The 19737-nt window shown below is 50.7% G+C and overlaps 1 protein-coding gene across 2 annotated transcripts in view; it reads right to left on the bottom strand.

Annotated features, from left to right (window-relative positions):
• The window catches only part of PTPRE (protein tyrosine phosphatase receptor type E), a 173619-nt gene that overhangs the window by 64982 nt on the left and 88900 nt on the right, over nt 1-19737 (bottom strand). The gene's annotated exons all lie outside the window — the stretch shown is intronic.

Consider the following 19737-nt stretch of genomic DNA (forward strand, 5'->3'; position numbering starts at 1 on the left):
CTCCCGCGCCCCTCCCAGCCCCTGTGCCCGCCTGTGAAGCCCTGCTGGACGTCTCCGAGGGCCATGGGCAGGCCGTGTGCTGCTCTGTGTGCCTCCCTGTCTGCTTTTCTTTTCGAACTTGAACCTGAGCTCCCATGAGTCAGGGTCCTCTCATGGTCTTGCACTTTCTGGAGGGGCCTCTGGAGAGGCAGGGCAAAGTCCAGAGCGGCAGCACCCAGTGAAACTGTGGGAGGGTGGTCAGGAGGAGAGCAGGTGGGTGTGTGCCTCCTTCCCACTGGGGGAGTCAGCACAGGCGGGCCAGGCCCTGGACCATCAATTCTGAAGCTGCCGGGCACCTCCTGTTCTGGACCCAAGCGTCACAAAATGCCTGAAGAATGTGCAGTAGGGCCTTGGGATTCCCCTGCAGGGACAGGAAGGTTGGGAGGGGCACAGCTCTCACTTTCACAAGGTCTGGGGGCAGCCCTGGCTCTGCCCTGTTTCCTGGCTGGGCGTCATCTCAGGTCCTGACTGAATGCTTCTCAGGGAGCAGGTGTGCCGGGAGCACCTGGGGACTCAGTGCTGCTGACTCAGGAGGGGCCTGGGTAGTGCTGGGAGATTCTCTCTCTTTCTTTTCTTTTCTATTTTCTTTTCTTCTTTCTTTCTTTCTTTCTTTCTTTTTCTTTCTCTCTCTTCTTTCTTTCTTTCTTTCCTTCCTTCCTTCCTTCCCCCTCCCCTCCCCTCTCTCCTCCCCTCCCTCTCCCTCTCTCTTTCCCTCCCTCTCTCCCTCCCTCTCTCTCTCTTTCTCTTTCTTTCTTTTTTCTTTCTTTTCTATAGAGTTTCACTCTTGTTGCCCAGGCTGGAGTGCAATGGCATGATCTCCTCTCACTGCAATCTCCGCCTTCCAGGTTCAAGTGATTCTCCTGCCTCAGCCTCCCAAGTAGCTGGGATTACAGGAGCCTGCCACCATGCCCAGCTAATTTTTGTAGTTTTAGGAGAGATGGGGTTTTGCCACATTGGCCAGGATGGTCACTAACTCCTGACCTCAGGTGATCCACCCACCTGGGCCTCCCAAAGTGCTGGGATTACAGGTGTGAGCCACCGCGCCTGGCCAGTAAAGACACTTTCAATGTGGTAATCGGGTCAAGACCACTTCTTCTACCTTGTGACTTTTATTTGACTTTATCTGGGCTGTGACAGAAAATCAATTTGTCACATCCTTCAAACAGGATCTATAAATAAACCAATACTTCCATTACCGCATTCAGGGAAGACGCAGTGATAGGACAATGAACTATTGATGATCAATAACTGAAAGCATCCTCTAGGATTGGTCCTGAAAATTGGGGCTGACTGTACTGGAAGTCAAAGTCTGGAACAGGAATGTAGGATGGCCTTCAGAGTCGAAGAGGCTGACCCTTCAGCCTGTAAGCAGCCTCGTGGGAGGCACGTGTAAGAGACACAGCAAGAAACTTAAAACTGCAAGGTTATTTTTTCTGTGCCTTTTTGCCTTTCTTTCCTCCTTCATAGCAGGCACCTGTGGTCCTATGACAGGCTGTGGTGAGACTCCGGGGCACAGTCCCACAGCAGGAGCTCTCTCTGAGTGACTGGCAAGTGAGTGGAACAGGAGGTGTGAAATTTCATGAGCATTCATTGGCCTGGGGGCATTCTATGCTTCGGAGGCCGAGGACAGCAGTTTCACCTGCTCACGAGGGTTCTGATTGTGCTAATTCTGGGTAGAGACTGCGTTCCCTGAGCCCTCACACCCCGGGGAGTGTGGCGGTGTCCTGAGGGCCTGGATGCAGAAGTCAATCTGAGGCTGCACAGTTGTACTTCAGAGTCCATTAAATCCAACGCCGCTCATTTCAGCGAACATCCTCAGTCACGTGGGACTTTGCTCAGTGCTAAGGAGGCTCACAGGAGGTCGGGGGCACATCCCTGCCTCAGGAGATCACAATCCCTTCAGACGCCCATGTGGCAGCACCTGGAGAACGTCCTCTGCCACTTCAGATGCAGGGTCTGGCCTGATGCGCAAAATCCTCTCTCGTCGAGTTTACTCCCATCCCACCTGAAAAACAGACACTCCACCCACAGGGCTGAGCTACAGCTAAACCACCCCTATCAAATCACGCTGCTACCTCCAAAGTCCATTCCCCACAATGAGGCCCCATGCTGGAAACCCACTGTCTCTCAGCTTGCAGCGGGTGGCAGTACTGTGAGCACATCTGGGTTAGAGCTTGTCCGGGGTGGGCTCTGGATGATCCCACCGCTGGGACACCGGGAGGGCAGCGGGCAGAACAGTAAGGACCAGCATCTCCCAGCGGGACTGCCCAGAGAAACCAGAAGCTACCGGCCAGTTCCTTAATGTCAAAACCAAGCTGTTTTCCTTTTCTTTTTAAAAAATATAAACCAAGAAGAGAATACGTCCAGGTTTGTCTAGTTACTCTTGTTCTAAAACCCAAATATCGAGCCACAGGAAGACTTAGCGGTCATTTGGGTTTTTTTTTGTTGAAATATCCTGAAATGGATTTCTGGTGTTGGAAACCAAATAACAACCATTCAGTGAAAAACTGATTATACTTGTAACCTGATCATATGTCTGAAGTCAGAGTCATAATATTAATAAGCAAATCAAAGTCAAGTAAATGGATTTGTGTTAGTGCAAGAGGTGTCACTTGAGCCAGGAACAGAGTTAGAGCTTTTCTGATGGACAATGCGCACCTCATTTACGTCCACGTGTACAACACTGGGCTGCTCACATTCCGACACTTTCATAAGAAGGTCCACTGTGGAAAATGGTGGGCTTGTTATTCTTGCTTTGAGTACAATTACTCTGCCTCTGATCTGACAATCATGCCACAGTCCTGTGTCCAGCGTGCATCTGCACACACACATACACACACATATACACATTACACACACACACGTACACACACTCACAGCCTCCACTCTCTGGCAAAGCCTTTGAGGAGTCCAAGGAACAAATCTCGACCAACCTAAGGGACTCTGGGCATTTCTCTGAGAACATAATAGCAATCACTGTCCAGAGACCACTGCTCTGGGCTTGGGCAAAGCCAGCCCGTCCATCCCAACCATCCTCACTGCCCAGAAGAGAGGGGCAGGGGTCCTCTGGGAGAGGCACCGTGGGTGCTGTGTACCCTGCACCTCTCAAAGGACCCTGCTTGGCCCCCTCTCCCATCCCACATCCCACTCACAGCCTGGCTTCAGGCTGAGCTCCTTGCCTGACAGAGGCCTGGACACAATCCCAACACACACGGTGGATGCTCAGGGGGCAGCTGATGAACGTGTGCTTAGATTGATGAATGAATGAATGAATGAATGAACAGGCTGACACAGGACACACCACCAGGGAGCCCCGGAATGGCAAAACCGCGTTTAGGGTTCCTGCTCCCTTCGTGCCATCTCTGGCTACTCAAGGCAGATTCCATAAAGGACCCTGGACTCTGAGTATTTTAGAGAAACAAGAAAAGCCTGGAGTTGTGTCCAGTCCTGACTGCTCCTTTCCCAGAGTTCTAGGCTTCTTGGAGGCTGAGGCCATGCTGGGGTGAGAAGAAGACTGTGGTCCCACAAAAGCAGCACGGCGTGGAGACGGTCTGAGCGCTGGGTGCCAGGCTACACAATCCACCTGCATTTTCTTGTTTCGTCCTCACAACCTTGAGGCAGGAACTGCCATCTTCACTCCCCCAGCTGGGGAAACTGAGGCTTGGAAGGCTAAGCAATGGGCCCAAGTCATGCAGCGAGCAAGGGGCAGGGCCGGGATTGGAAGCCAGGCCTCTCTGCTTCCAAAGTCCCGATGGAACCGCTGCATGATCCTGTCTGGGCTGGGAGGGGAGAGGGGGCCCAGGGACCAGGGGAGACCCCAAAGCCTGGGGTGAAAAGATGCATCCTCGGCTTCTGACCTATTCAAGTCCTTGATTTGAATCTGGTGTCTCCTTGGTGCAGTGTGCACATTAGTCATTTGTCTAGAAATGTGCTGAAACACTGTGTATCTGTGTGTGTGTGTATGTGCTGAGCATGTGTGTGTGTGTGCTGAGTGTGTGTGTCTATGTGTGTGCTGAGTGTGTGTCTATGTGTGTGTGCTGAGTGTGTGCTGAGTGTGTGTGTGTGCCGAGTGTGTGTGTGCTGAGTCTGTGTGTGCTGTGTGTCTATGTGTACGTGTGCGTGTCTATGTGTGTGTGCTGAGTGTGTGTGTCTATGTGTATGTGTGCTGAGTGTGTGTGTGTGAGAGAGAGAGAGACAGAGAGACAGAGAGACGGAGGGAGACAGAGAGAATGTGAGAGATGGGACCGGAGTGGCTTGGCGGGTGGGAGAGCCCAGGGCTCAGCACTCCCCACTAGGCTGAGAAGCCCCCGTTTTCTGTCTGCCTTGGGTTTTAGCTCTTGAGGTCTCTCGAGGGGGCTGGTCTGGGATAACTGGCCGGGAGCAGCTTTAGGCTTCAACAGAGGAGAGTGACAGTCCCTGGTCACAGAGAAGACAGAGGCTGTGGGGAGGCGGCTTCTCCCTCCGAGTCCCTCTCAGCCCCGCTCCACTGGGAGCAGCTGTTGGCGAGGGCCGTGGCCAACACCGCCTCCTGCTCTGGCAATAGCAGGAAACATCTGCATCGCCAAAGCCTCACGAAGATAGATTTTGGCTGGGTCAGTGAGACCTATTTTGATTGGACCACAAGAGAGGAAATTTAAGAGTCAGGATGACACAGATCTGCGAGATGATGGTAACGTGTGTGAGATGCAGTTGGAACTGCTGTGCGGATGTGGCCCATCCAGCCCCTGGGGGTCGGGTGCCTGTGGCCAGCACTGCCAGGAGCAGTATCCCGCAGCCAGGAGGGAGCCTCTGGCCCGGCTGGAGTCAAGAAGGAACATGGCTGTGTGATTTAGATGTGAGGTTTCAGAGAGGACGCCGGGTCTCAGAAGTCACGCTCACACCCTCACCCCGAAGCTCCTACCACCTCCAGAACACGCACCCCTCTCATTTGCTCTGGGAATTTCCACCCTCAGCCCGGGGCTGCTGGGCTCTGCAGGGCGGGCACTGGCCTGCTGTGGGCATGAGAAACCCGGCGAGTTTGTGCCAGACCCTCGCATGTCACGGCCCCGGTGGGCTCCTGCCACGTACTCTCTCCCTCACCTGTCCCTGCCCACAGTGCGAAGCATGCAGGGCGCCCTCTGAAGCCCGAGTGGAGCTCTGGGAAGGTCGTGTTGTGGAGAGATGCCCAGTGGGTGTCTGAGCCAGGCGGAGGGATGAGGCCCACCCCCTCCCGTGCCACAATCTCCAGCCTGCCCCCTCTAACTGTCCCCTGCAGCTTTCAGAGCAAAAGCCTCTGTTCTCCTAAAAAGCCCCTGTGCGCAGAGACTTTTTAGAGCAGTGCGGCTCTTCTGATACTACATTGGCGGGTCCCGGTCATCATAAATCTGTCCAAACCCACAGCATGTGGCCACTGAGGCTAAGTGTGATGAAGAGTATGGACTCCAGGTGACTGCGATGTCCCAGAGTGGGTCATCGATTGTCCCAGATGTCCCATCTGGCTCAGGACGTTGATGGTGGGGGAGGCTGTGCCTGTGTGGGAAGGGAATATGGAAATTCTGTACCTTCCCCTCCATTTGGCTGTGACCCTGAAACTACTCAAAGAAATGTGTATGAGAAAGAGAAATTCTCACCCCATCCTGCTGCCCTTTGAGTTGAACCCAGACTCCTCCTTGGGGCCAGCTGGGGTGGCAGCCCCACCTACCTCGCCCACCCCCACCGTGTGCCCACTGCCCCCTCCAGCAAGCGTGCCAGGCCTCTTACCTCCCATGTCTGTAACTCCCAGCTCTTAATGTTCAGGACGCCCACCTCACTTGCCCCACCAAACTCCTCTGATCCATTCCCCTCCGAGCCATGCCAACCTCTCCAGGGACTGGCACCTCTCGGGCACCTGGGTGATGTTCCCAGGCCACTGAACCGCCCTCTGTTTACCGCCATCAGCCTGGCCCGCGCTGCTCCCTGGACGCCGGGCTGTCTCCTCCTCCCAGCATTCCGACCCCTCAGCTCTGCGGTCTGACTAGCATACAGCAGGTGCTCAATGTGTGTGCATGGCTAGGTCTGCCTCACACTTCCCCGGATGTGCCTCATCTTCCACCCACATATCCTAAACCCTTTCAAGGTAAAGGTAGAGTCGGGGGGACCTCACAGAACGCCCAAGTATTCGCTGCGGGGCAGAGGGAGCCACGGCAGGGCGGCACCGGTTCTACCGAGGCCACAGGTCTCCCCGGCAGGAAGCCGCAGCGCCTCAGCCGCTCTGGACTAAACAAGGTGCGTATGTTCCTCTCACCTTTGTGAAGAGGCAAGTCATACCAACAAGTCCAAAATGGTGGCATTTCTGGGGCCCCTGGGTGGGCAGCAATTTGGTGGGATGAGACCTTTCTGCCTGTCCCTGGGGTCCCCTCTGAGCTGTGCCAACCTCTCCAGGGACAAACACCTCTTGGCCACCAGGGTGCTGTTCCCAGGCCACCAAACTGCCCTCTGCTCACCACCATCAGCCTGGGCCATGCTGCTCCCTGAACCCTGAGCTGTCTCCTCACCAGCCTGGACAACATAGCAAGACCCCATCTCTAAAAATATTAAACAAAAACACATTGGTCAGGCTTGGTGGCACTGACCTAAAAACACAGAGTGTTTTCTTCCAGCAGTTTTAGCTTGTCACTGCATAGATGGCTGCTGGTGAGGGACGCTTCTGCACTTCGGGGGTGAGGGGTCCCTAGCTAACATAAGGGTAAAAATTTACTGTCACAGAAGATGCAAATTGGGGACCACTGACTAGGTGTGACCTACATCACTGGGTTTGACCTGTTCTGTGTTTCGAAAGTTTTAAATTTTTTGAAAAGGTATGATTATATAAAGTGCATGGATCTTAAGCCTACGGTGTGATGAGTTTGGGCAAATGTCTGCTGCAGACCCCCATACGGCCCACGCCCTGGTCCCGAGTGGGGACATCTGCCACGATCCTAGACGCTTCCTTCCTGTCCCTTTTCAGTCTAGCAAAACGTCCCCTCCCTCAGCCCCAGGATGCCCACACCATTCTAACCTCCACCTCCAGAGAAGAGTCCTCTGTCTGTCCTTGAACTTCCTCTAAGTGGAACTTTCTCTAGTGCCACAGGCTCTGAGGCCCATCCGCGTTCCTGTGGGCACTGCAGGCCATTCCTTTTGACTGCAGAACAGCACACAGTCACGCGATTGTGCTGCCATCTGCTTTCCCACTCTCCCCTGCTTACTGATTATTTGTAGAGTCAGGGTCTTGTTCTGTCCCCCAAACTGCAGTGCAGTTGCAAGATCATATCGCACTGTAACCTCAATTCCTGGGCCCAAGTGAGTAACCAGGACTACAGGCATGTGCCACCGATAATAGTAATTTTTAATTATTATTATTATTTTTAGAGATGAGATCTTGCTATGTTGCCCAGGCTGGTCTTGAACTCCTGAGCTTAAGCGAGTCTTCTGCCTTGGCCTCCCGAAGAGCTGGGATTACAGGTGTGAGTGACCAGGCCGGCCGCATTCTCCTCTTGATACACATTTGAGTTGTCGCAGTTAGTTTGCTCTTTTAAACAAAGCTGCTGAGAACGCCTGGGTGCAGGTCATTTTGTGGACACGGTTTTTTCCTGTATTTGGGGTCAGTGACCACAAGTGGAATTTCTGGGTTGGAGGAGGACGTGTACATGCCAACAAAGGTTTTAAATTAGTTTGAAATATTTAAAATCGGGGGAGTCCGCATGAAAGTCTAGAGGTCTGTCTTCTTTTGGGAAGACCAGGTGTGGCCTGCACTCCTGTGTGACCCTCTGGGCTGATTGGTCCCTTAGCTTGCAGAGTGTCAGGGTGGCCCTCATCCCATCCCATTCCCAGCCATGTCACCTCCACTGCTCCTTCCTCCCAGCCTGGGGCTGCAGTGCCACGAGTGGACACCCAGCTGCAGGGTGTGGGTTTACAGTGGCTTGTCAAATGCAGAGGGCACACCTGATCACCCTCAGTGTCCTCACTGGGAGCGCCAACAAGCCAATTTGAAGTTGGGATTGAGACAGGGGAAGGGGGATTCCTGATTTTTTTTTTTTTCCTGACTCAAAGCAACAAGTTTTAGTAAATTCCAAGTGAAGTGCTTCCTTTTCAAGGCCCCCACGATTCAAAGTTGTGGGAGGATTTTTAATTTGGTTCAGTCTTCCTTAATATGCTGCAGATACACAGATTTTAATCTTCTTTTATTAAAAATAAATCCACCCTCCTCGCCTGGGTCTCTTGTGTAAATATCTAATTAGGGCAGAAGCTTGGCCCGGCCCAACAGCCCTCGACACACACGCCTCCCTTTGAAGAAACAGACTTCAAAGAATTGCCCCCATCTTCTGAAGAATGTTAATTGGGCCAAACAGTGTGCATGCATTACTTATAGCTGCTCCTCCGGTTACTTGGGAGACTGTTTGAGCCCAAATTGCAAGTCAGGAGAGCACTCTCCATATTTTATAACTTAGAGAAGCTGCTTCATCAACCTCCTTGGACACCCCAGCCGTGAGGGGATGCACCCCCTGTGGGTGCCTGGAGGGGACCTGTGGGGCCGGGGTCCCTGCTGAAGGCCTGGTCCTCCTCAGACTTGCTAGGGTGGTACATCTCCCGCTTTGCCAGCCAATCTGGAGGCGAGAGTAGCTTCCCACCAACCTCCAGCCTGAATGCTGCTGGATCCAATGACAAGAGATGTCCCAGGCAGAGCCGACTGCGGACAATGGACATTATGTGCTGAGTGATGTCACAGCCCCTCGTCTTACATTCAGCCAATCTGGGAAGGAGGATCAGAATCTTCTTCTAGAACAGAGATGACCACGACCCAGAGAGGAAAGGCAATTTGGCCTGAGGCAAGAGGAGGGCAGGGGCGGGGGCACGTGGGGTCTAAGTCCGTGGTAGCCTCCGGCACACACACATGCATGCATTCAACTACTTACTGGCACCTACTTTCGTCCACAGGTGAACACAACAAACACAGCTCTGCCTTTGGAAAACGTTCTCTACACACTGTCTTAGCTCAGGCTGCTATAACAAAGTATCTTAGATTGGGTGGCTTAAAAACAACAGAAGCTTCTCACAGTTCTGGAAGCTGAGAAGTTCAGGATAAAAGTGCCAGCAGATGTGGTGTCTGGGGAGGGCCCTCTGCCTGTTCAGAGACCTTTTTGCTGTGTCCTCAGCCAATAGGTCTCCTGGAGCCTATTTGGTAAGGGCACTAATCCCACTCAAGAGGGCTCCACCTTCATGACTTAATCACCTCTCAATGCCCCGCCTCCTCGACACAGCACTTTGGTGATCAGATTTCAATATATAAACCTGGGGGGACACAGACATTCAGATCATAGCATATCCTTCCTGTCTACCATGCGACCGTTTATAGGATTGCTTTCCTCAGCAGGTAGGTGCTGCTCCTTAGAGCTGCTGTTCATCAAACTCCTTTCTACGAGCAGCACCCGGTGGCGCTCAAAGATAGGATTCTGCCTCCATTCCTGGATCATCCCAACAGGTTTCCTAATAGAGATCCTCCCTGCTGTCTGTTTCGACCGAACACTTTGTGAGCTCCACTCACGACTTTGGAGGAGAACATTCTCTTTGCCACCCTCAACCCAGCTAACCGATGAGTTTCCATTCGGTAAAGCTACACACTTGTGGTAATATAGTTTCAGGGTTATGTTTTTTCTTTATTGATGCTCTGTTGGTAAACTACAATCAACACTGTGTAATTATAGAAAATTATAACGCAGCACAGCAGTAACCCAAAAAGCTACCCTCTGGGAATATTATTAAGTAGATACTCTTCTCTTTAATAGAAATTTCATGCCAATTTCATAACGTGGTTTGCTCTCACACTGGGAAGCATTATGGCTCTCATGAATTTTTAAAGACACGCTGATTTTAGTGACCAGGAGCCATGAATAGAAATGTGTTTATTTGTTCAGCAAATATTTACTGAGTGTCTTCTGGACACAGAGCAGGGAAGGAGGCCTTGTTTAATTAACAAGATTTGACAACCTTGCACTCCCCTGGAAAAGACTTCAGTGGGTTCAAGGCAGGGTTGTGGGGAGTGGCTGGTGCCAACCACTGAAAGTTTGCTGGACTCTTTGTATTTGACATAGGTATCCTGGGTGCTGAATATGCCACCGGGGCTAGCCCCCATCTCTGCTCTTGTAAAGCTCCTGAGGACGGGAAATGATGCCTTGTCCATGCCTAGCAAGGAGCAGGTGCACCTTAATGACTCCTGAGCTGAGCAGAAGCCCAGGCAGTCAACAGTTTAAGAACAAAAGAAGCTTCTCACAGTTCTGGAAGCTGTCGGGACAAAGCTGATGGTATGGGCCTCTCTCCTAAGGCTGGGGTGCCTCACTGCCATGGTGAGGAGCTTCATCTGGGACTTCTTAGCAAAGCAAGGGTAGCAGGTAATGCTGAATGTTTACCAGCTCAGGCTCATGGGGAGGATGGGCCGGACCTCACAGGCACAGGGCAAGAAGTTTGGTTTACTGGCCAGGAAGTTGCTGGAATGTTGAGTGACCACAAAGTCACAGCTATCCCAGAGCATTTAAACTGTCCTAAAATCACCCTTGAGTTTAAAATCACCCTCGAGAAGAGCCCCGACACAGAAGACAGGTGGACTTGGGTTCACATCTGGGCTCTCTATCTTGTCACCCCAGGCAAGTCACTTGTCTCTTCGAGGTTCTTCCCTCCTCTGATCTTGGGACAGTTTCTGCCTTTAGGACCGGTGAGGACACAGGTGGACTCTCTGGCCCAGGTTCTGCTCTGAGCTGGTGGGACAGGGACAGTGACAGCCACATTCCAGGTGTTTAGGGCACTGCCTGTGAACTGGCATGTATGAGGCACCCACAGTTGCTGAGCTTGGCTGGGCACCAGCCATGGTACCCTCCTGGGGTAGAGGGGGGAGCCCTACGATGCCCACAGCCCAATCGGACATAGAGGAAGCATAGACAGGCGTGTCCTAAAAGGAAATTCTAGTGAAATGGTATTATAATTTCACATTTTATGGACTCAACTTAGCACCTGAATTTGGAAGTATTAGGAATTCAGGCAGGGCGGGCTAGGGGCGGGCAGGGGCCCCCACGCTTCTGCGCATGCGCCAGGCTTGAAGTTTGGGTGCTATGCCAGCAGTGACCAGCAGGTGGCGCCATCGGGAAGCCACAGGACCGTCCACCGAGCACCTGCCTGGTGCGCCCAGGCCACGCTCAGAACCTTCCTAACTCGCGCCTCCTCCAAGGTCCCCCAGTCACCCAACCAGCATCCTTCCAGGATCACTAGAAACGTGGCTTCCGGTCCCCGCACTCCCTTAAATAACCACTTCTCCAAAGCCCAGGCAAACATTTGCTCTGAAATAGTTTTTCCTCTCCATTCACTCACCGTGTTATAGTGACTGATTAGGAGCTAGCATTGTAAGTCATCTGGATTCCCAGTAGTCACCCTCACACCCCTGTCCCAGCTAGAATTTTACACTCTGTGGGTCTGTTATCTCTACCCTAGTCAACAAATTTAACACCCAAATGGAATTTCCTTGCCTGGAATGAGAGAGAGAAAATTACCCATCAAACAGTATGCCATGTTCAGGAAATTGTCTTTCTTCCCACAGAATCAATTCTTCCACACGTATTAAAATTAATTATTCTGGAGGCTATAACTCAAAGCATGTACAAATGAAGTGTCGTGCTTAGGACAGGGGTGGCAATTCAAGAAGACGGGTAGCTCCTGGGACATGGACCTTCTGCCTGCCTTTTGCTTAATGGATGGGTTCCCAGCTGTTTAAAAAACCAGGGTTTGATGTTTGCAGCTGGGGATCTAAAGTTGAGAGGGGAAGGAAGGAGGAGAGAGAAAAAGAGGCAGGGAGGCCTGGGCGGGGACAGCATGATCTCTTCTCTGACATGGTGGTGATGGTATCTGTGCCCCAGCAAAGGGAGGAGCTTCTTGTATTTCTCAGGTGAGGAAGAATGTTCCCCAAGCCCAGCCATTCTCTGCTGTCTTTAGCAAAGGCTGGGCACAGCTCGACCACTGGGCTTCAGAGCCCCTGGGCTCTGCCATCTTCTGTGTGTGGGGGTACAAGTGTACACTTGGCCACCTGTAAAATGAGAAGTCATCTCTGGTGTGGGAACAGAGGGGCTATAAACCCCCCAGGGTATCCAGGCTGGAAGAGTTGGGGACAAGTTGGCCTGGTTTATGCCAGCAAAGGGCCTGGCACCCAGGGGCTGCCCAGAAGCATTTGAGAGATGAATGAGTGAGTGAATGACCCTCATCACTGTGGGATGTTTTATAAATAGGGTGACTGCATGCCCCGGTTTGCTCCAGACCATCTCAGCTCATGGTCATTGCTCAGTGTAATTATCAGTCTTGCCTGTGGACCTGGGTTCACACCTGGGCTCTCTCTCCTAAGGGTTAGGGCTTGGACGGTGACTTGTCTGTCCCCCTGACTACTGGCTGTGGAGGGAGGCAGGTGAGGCCACCACACAGAAACAAGAGAGATTTTGTTGTCTTAATATGAAATTCGACTACAATAATGTGCTAAATAAATTTCCTCCATTTCATTGGTGATATTTAAACAATAAACGAGTTGGGAAAGGCCGTGTTTTAAAGCCTAAACAGTCCAATTCTTTTCAGCATCTCTCAAAGCATGGCCGTTCTCTTAGCAGCACAGACACTGGAAAGAGCCTGGGCCACAAGTTCAGGACGACTCGAGCTCCAGTCCACCAGTCATGTATAAAATGAGCCCAATAGTGACCTCACTGCCCCTCAGGGGAAGCTCCGTAGGGAAGAAGCGTGCCGTTGGCACTGGCTGGCACACAGGGAGCTTTTGCAACAGTCAGCTCCATGCCCTGAAGCAGGAACCAAGGCGCACAGAACATGCTGCACCCTTCAGCTCTCCCCAGGTTGTTCACGAATGCCAGAAAACATCTCTGATTTCTCAGGAAGTGACGGAACATCAAGCTCATCTGCTGTTGATGTTTGCCCTTTCTGGAATGTACATAAACACTTTAAACTATGTTGGCTCAAAGGCAACCAAATAAGAACGCAACAAAATCAATTTTCTTTCCCTTATTATACACTGACGCTCCCAAGCAGGTGATGGAAATCTAAAGGGGACCGGAATTTTCAGTTCCGAAGATGCAAATCTCCAGAAAGAGCAGGCTGCTGAACAGTAAGACCCCGCCTGGACGCTGCAGCTCGTGGCTGCCGGGAGAAAAGGTGCTCCTGTGGTCTGTGGTGACGGCCAGCGCCATGGCACAGGTGACACTGTAGCCTTGAGCACTGAGTTTCCAAGCAGCCCCTGACGGACCAGGTGCCCTCCTGGTAGGATCTGCAGGGGACAAGGTAGCCCAGTCCCAGCCAGCAGAGACTCCTCTCTGTCGCTCGGTCACTTCTGGGGTTAGCACTGGGCACTGAACTCATGCAGGTTTCTTGGTTCACGGGCTGGCTGCATTCATAACTGACAGGAGGAGCAGGGCCCTTGCAGGATGAAGATGCAGGCTGGATGCCTGGAGGCTGTGGCGCATTTCTCTGGCTGATGTGCTTCTGAGAAAGGGCCGGCAGCTCTGTGCTTCCTGTGCCTCTGCTCCTGCGTCTCCCCTTTCTCACATCCTTGACTCCGCCAGAGTTAGCACAGCAGGTTCTGGGAGGATGTGACTTGCAGGAGTTGAGAAAGACCAGGTGTGTCGGGCTCCTTCCCATACCGAAACCAAAGGCGGGATGCTCCACTAGCCGGGCTGGCTGTCTCCCAGGAAACGCACCCCCAACTCCAGAATCCCCTGACCTACTAGAATGAAGAGGACATGGATCAACTGGGTTGAGAAGCCCAGGACTGGCTCTTTGACTTTATCCCTGGCTACTGAAAGTTTTCTAAGAATCTCTAAGATGTCTCTCTTGATGGGAGGCTTTTTCAGGTCCAGGGAGAGCTCAGCATCCCAGGGGCTTTATCTCACCTTCCAAAACCCCCAGGAGGAAGCCGGAGGTGCAGTGTGAATGCCCTGAGGCTGCAAAGGCACCTGAAGGAAGGGAGGGAGGGAGGGAGGAAGGAATGCAGGGAGGGAGGGGAGGAGGGAAGGAGGGAGGGAGGGGGACGAGGTCGGAGGAGCCAGCAGGGCTGCAGAGAGACGGTGGATGCACTGTCTCCGTTGGGCAGTTTTCCCAGGGGCATGTACCCTGGCCAGGGCACTCTGCAGGCAGGCATATGAGAGATGCCTTCTTCCTGGAGGAAGCTGATTACCACCCCCAATGCAACCTCTGTAAACAGCAGGGGTGATGAGAAGCTCGGGGTTCCATCCCTGAGTCGGTACTGGGCTGTAGGAGGGTTTATTAATGTAGGAGCGAGGTGTGCGAGGCAGAAGGTCCCCCTTATTTCAGAGACAATCATGTACAGAAGCCGAGCAAGTTGTGCAGATGAGCAAAAGTCAAGATGCAGATGTGGATCAGGACGTAATGTCTTCATGGCGAGAAAGCTCTGCAGAACACATCTGATCCCACAGCAGCTCTCTGAGACAGTACAAGGCTCTCACAGTGCCTGCCTTCCAGCTGTGCACAGTGAGGATCAGAGAGGTTAAGTAACCTGCCCAAGGCTGCTCAGCTGGTAAAATGGCAGAGCCTGAATTCAAATCCCAGCAGGCTGAAAGCAACCAGACTTCACAAACCCCTATCTCCAGAGTCATAGCTCATGGGACCCGGGAATTATTCTGAAACATTGTAACAAGCATGGGGAGCACGAGACCTACCTAAATAGACAAACATCCCCTTTCAGGACAAATGGACACACATTTTGTAAATTCCCAAAATCCATTGTAAATATTTACTTTAACTTCTCCCCTGTCCAAATAATATCCATGGATTATTTTGGCACTAACAGAGCTTAACACTGTGTGGTTTGTGGATTCTAAACATCTCCACTCAGAACCTCATTTTATTTCTGGCCTACCTGGAAAAACCCTTGCATCATTAAAATAGGTGCTTCATAAATATTTGTCCAAGGAGTGAACGAACTAGCCAAAAGGTTTATGAAAAAAGGCTGGAGTTGAGCAGTATTTTTCCCCAACCGAGGTCTCTATAAACACTCAGCCACATCCCCTCAAATATTTATCAATGTAGAGCCACAGAATTGTATGTCTTTTGATAGAGAACCCCTTGCTTGGTTACTTTAAAAAAGAGAGAGAGAAGAAACCTCAAAGTAAGTAAATGTCACAGTCTGCTAGGAAATCAGGTCATAGGAAATAGGCGGTGAGAATTTGAGTTTATTCAATTGTGCTTAGAAATGTTCAGGTCAAATAAGAGTTGACCTGACTAGGAGCCGTGAAGTTGTACTTGAGCTGTATCGAACTCTGGCGTCGCTTTTAAACAAAGAGTATCCTTTTATTTGAAATTCAATGACAATGAGGAGGTTGGAAAGAGGAGAGAGAATACTTTATGGCAGAGCCATGACAGAAATACTTTTCTTCTGGTAAAAAGAGTCTTTTGTGGGACTTGACACCATCTCTGGGGTGCAGGAAAGGCCCCTTCATTTACCAGGACTATGCTTCCTCTATTCTCTTAGCCCCCTACATGTTTGTGGGTCTCCTTTCTGCTGTACCCCAGGTCTGGCAGAGTCAGGCAAACAAAGGCAAAGGACATGATCCCTGCACTCAGGCATCCTCCAGCTCCATGTGGTGAAGTTTTCAATAAAGACAGAACTCTGTACCAACATCGTGCAAGTACAGTTTGATCTCTCATTTTTAGTTAGAAACCAAGTAAAACACAGTTCAGCAAGCATGAAAGACTGTACACCTCCTAAACTCTCTTTAGTTCAGACAGGAAACAGACCTAAATTAAGCAACGATGTTCCCTCCCTCCCTCCCTCCCTTCCTTTTTTTCTTTCTTTCTTCTTTCTTTTTCTATCTTTCTTTTTTTTTTGATAGAGTCTCACTCTGTCCCAGGCTGGAGTTCAGTGGTGCGACCTCAGCTCACTGCAATCTCTGAGTCTCAGGTTCAAGCGATTCTCCTGCCTCAGCTTCCCGAGTAGCTGATACTACAGGTGTGCACCACCATGCCCAACTATTTTTTTTGTATTTTTAGTAGAGATGGGGTTTCACCATGTTGGCCAGGCTGGTCTCGATCTCTTGACCTCGCGATCCACCTGCCTCAGTCTCCCAAAGTGCTGGGATTATAGGCATGAGCCACCGCGCCCGGCCTTAAGTAAGGTTTTTCAAGTCAACGTTAAGTACCTCAGAGGCACCCAGAAGTTGATTAGGTGTACAATTCCTGTGCTCAGACTAAAACTTCTTTGAGAAAATCTGCCTCCTCGCTGTTCTGTGAAATCTCCAGGGACCCTGAGGTTGCCAATGCCAACTGAGGTCAGAACTTCAGGTGAAAGCGGATGCACCAGGTTGGTCTTGGGAAACCCACGATGGTGTCAGTCATGCCTCAAGACCTTCAGTGGGAATGGGTCATCAGCCACCTGCAAACAATGCGGTACTAGGGGTTGCACAGCGTCCCCCAAATTCATGACCATCTGGAACCTCAGAATGTGACCTTATTTGGAAATAGGGTCATTGCAGATGTGATTAGTTAAGATGAGGTCCTCATGGATTAGGGTGGACTGTAAATCCAATGGCTGGTGTTTTTATAAGAGGAGGCAACACACACATGTATACCGAGAGGAAGTCCACGTGAAGACAGAGGTGGAGGCCGGAGGGAGGCAGCCACCAGCCAGGGAATGCCAGGGACTGCGGGAGCCAATGGATGCTGGAGGAGAGAAGGGAGGATCTCTCCCAGAGCCTTCAAAGGGAGCACCGCCCTGCCGAGATCTTGGCTTCAGACTTGCAGCCTCCGGAGCTGTGGGACCACCCGTCTCTATTGCTTAAAGCCAGTACGTTTCTGGTAATTTCTTTCTTTCTTCTTCTTCTTTTTTTTTTTTTTTTATTAAATTTCTGGTGATTTCTTACAGCAGCCATAGGAAACTCAAACAGGCCGAGCTATGAAAAATGTGAAGAGGCTTCTCAGATGCTGCTTCTAGTTCTGTGTCTGTCCATCTTCCCCTTCGTTGGCCATGGACCCTTCCAGGTCCTTCTAGAACCTCCTTCCCCCTCATCTCTCACATCCACTCCTCACCCAGCTCCGCCACATTCCTCTCTCAGCCAAGCTTCACTCCTTTCCTTTCTTTCTCTTCAGCCCTGACGCTCAAGGCCTTCCTCACCTCTCCAGGCGGTTGAGAGGATTAAGGGAGAAAGAATGGGGAGCAGTGCCCAGGACGACTCCAGGAGCACACTGAGGAGTCAGTAACAGCCGCCCAGCTGCGGCTCACGGCCGGCCTGCCCAGCGTCCTCCATCTGCCCCACACCCCATCACCAGCCTGAGGGTCCCTGGGCACCCCCCATCTGTCACCTGTTCAGGGACACCCGGAGGTGCCCAGCAGCAGTTCCCACACTCTGCTATTGCCTTAGCACCTTCACAAGCCTTATCATTTCACTCACCCATTTTTTTTAAACATCAGATACGTTATGTTAAAACTCTGTCATTGGTATAAATAGGAGGCTGAGTATCACCGTGAAGATGGGGAAGACAGGCTGTGAGTTTCCTGGCTGGCCCCGTGGAAGGCTCCTGGGCTACGGCCTGCTGTCTCTTTGTTAGATGAGCAAGGCTTAGATGGATGTTAAGGCCACACCAGCCCCACTCTCAGCCTTTCTCTCTGGGTATAAGCCAGGTTGGACGAGAACGAAGAGAGAAAGGAGTCTCTCCCTTTGTGATGCAGTGTTTTTCACTGCTATGCTCACTCTCGATCTAGAATCATCTCAGGACTTTTGTGCATCAGAAGACACTGTCAGTAGAGTGAAAAGATGACCTACAGAATGGGAAAACGTATTTTCAAATTACGTATCTGATAAAGATGTAGTAGCCAGAATACATAAAGTACTCCTACAACTCAACAAAAAAAAGACAACCCCCAAAACAGGCAAAGGACTCCAATAGACAGTTCTCCAGAGAAGACATACAAAGAGCCAGAAAGCAGACGAAAAGATGCTCACCATCACTATTCATTAAAAAAATGCAAACTAAAACCATAACGTCATACCACTTCACACCTCTTAGGATGGCTATACTTTAGAAAAAAATAAAAGGAAAACCAGTGTTGACACGGATGTAGAAGAGTTAGAACCCCCAGGCTGAGCGTGGTGGCTCACACCTGTAATCCCAGAACTTTGGGAGGCTGAGGTGGGTCGATCACTCAGTCAGGAGATTGAGACCATCCTGGCCAACATGGTAAAACCCTGTCTCTACTACAAATACAAAAATTAGCTGGATGTGGTGGCGCGTGCCTGTAATCCCAGCTACCCAGGAGGCTGAGGCAGGATAATCGCTTGAACCTGGTAGGCGAAGATTGCAGTGAGCTAAGATTGCACCACTGCACTCCAGCCTGGGCAACAGAGTGAGACTCTGTCTCAAAAAAAAAAAAAAAAAAAAAAGCCCCCAGACATTGTTGGGAAGAATTAAAATGGTGCAGCCACTATGGAAAGATTTAGTAGATCCTCAAAATGTAACCATAGAATGATGTTTAAATTCCACTCCTGGGTTTATACACAAAAGAACTGAGAACGTGTTCAAAGAAAAACTTATACATGACTATTCGTAATAGCACATAATTCATCACAGCCACAAGGCAGAAAGCAACCTCAGTTCACCCACTGATCAATGAGTAAACCAAATGTAGTAACTCAATGGGGTAGGATTCAGCCTAAAAGGGAATGAAATATTGATACATGCTACAGAACAGTTCAACTTTGAAAATACTGCTTTGTGAAAGAAACCAGACACAAAAGGTCCCATATCCTATGGCTATGGAAAATACTCAGAATACGTAAATCAACACAGATGGAAAGCTGACTGGTGGTTGCCAGCATGAGAGAAGGCGGAAATGGAGACGGATTGCTCAGTGGGTACAGGTTTCATTGTGGATGATGAACATGCGCTGCATCGAGGCAGAGGCGACGGCTGGCCAATGCTGAACGTACGAAATGCTCTGGACTGCACACTTCATCATGGCGAATTTAAGTTAGGTGAATTTTACCTCAATAAAGACAAATCACCCCAGGACCAACACGTACTGCGCTTTGGGATGAAGGGCACCCTCCTCAGCCTGGCATCCGAGATCCCCAAGGAGAATAACACTCGCGAAGATGATCATAAGCGTAGCATCATCATTATCAACACATATTTGTTGCATGCAGCGCACTCTGCCCTTTCGTAAGTGCTTTACATCACTCACCCATTTAAAACCCACAGCAATAAGATGTTAGGGCCATTTTTACCCTCATTTTACAGAGAAGGAAACTGAGGCACCCAAACATGTGTAAATTGTCCTACAGCTAAGTAGATGAGACAGCTTCCTCTCTGTGGTCCTGGCAGATGCTCTGGGGTAGAAGCAGGTGGGGTGTTGCCAATGGGGTGAAATAAATGGGAGCATCCCAAGGGGCATCCACAGAGCCCCTGCAAAGGCTTCCAATCTCTAAACTCCGTCCCTTTCTGTATTAATCATTTCTCTTGATTAAACACTAGTCCCACAGTCTGCGGGTCCCATTGTGCTAAATTACATGGTGAGCATGTATTGCAAATTACACTCATTATTAGAAGTTACATGGCAACATTTATACTAATTAAGTTGGGACTCATTTCTTTAGTTCTAATTTTAAAACACTGGCGGAACTCCAGAGCTTGATGTCCGCACGTGAACTGCCACAAATGCAC

Source organism: Aotus nancymaae, unplaced genomic scaffold (assembly GCF_030222135.1).
Source record: "Aotus nancymaae isolate 86718 unplaced genomic scaffold, 86718_ANA_hifiasm-v0.15.2.pri h1tg000010l, whole genome shotgun sequence".
Taxonomy (NCBI): domain Eukaryota; kingdom Metazoa; phylum Chordata; class Mammalia; order Primates; family Aotidae; genus Aotus; species Aotus nancymaae.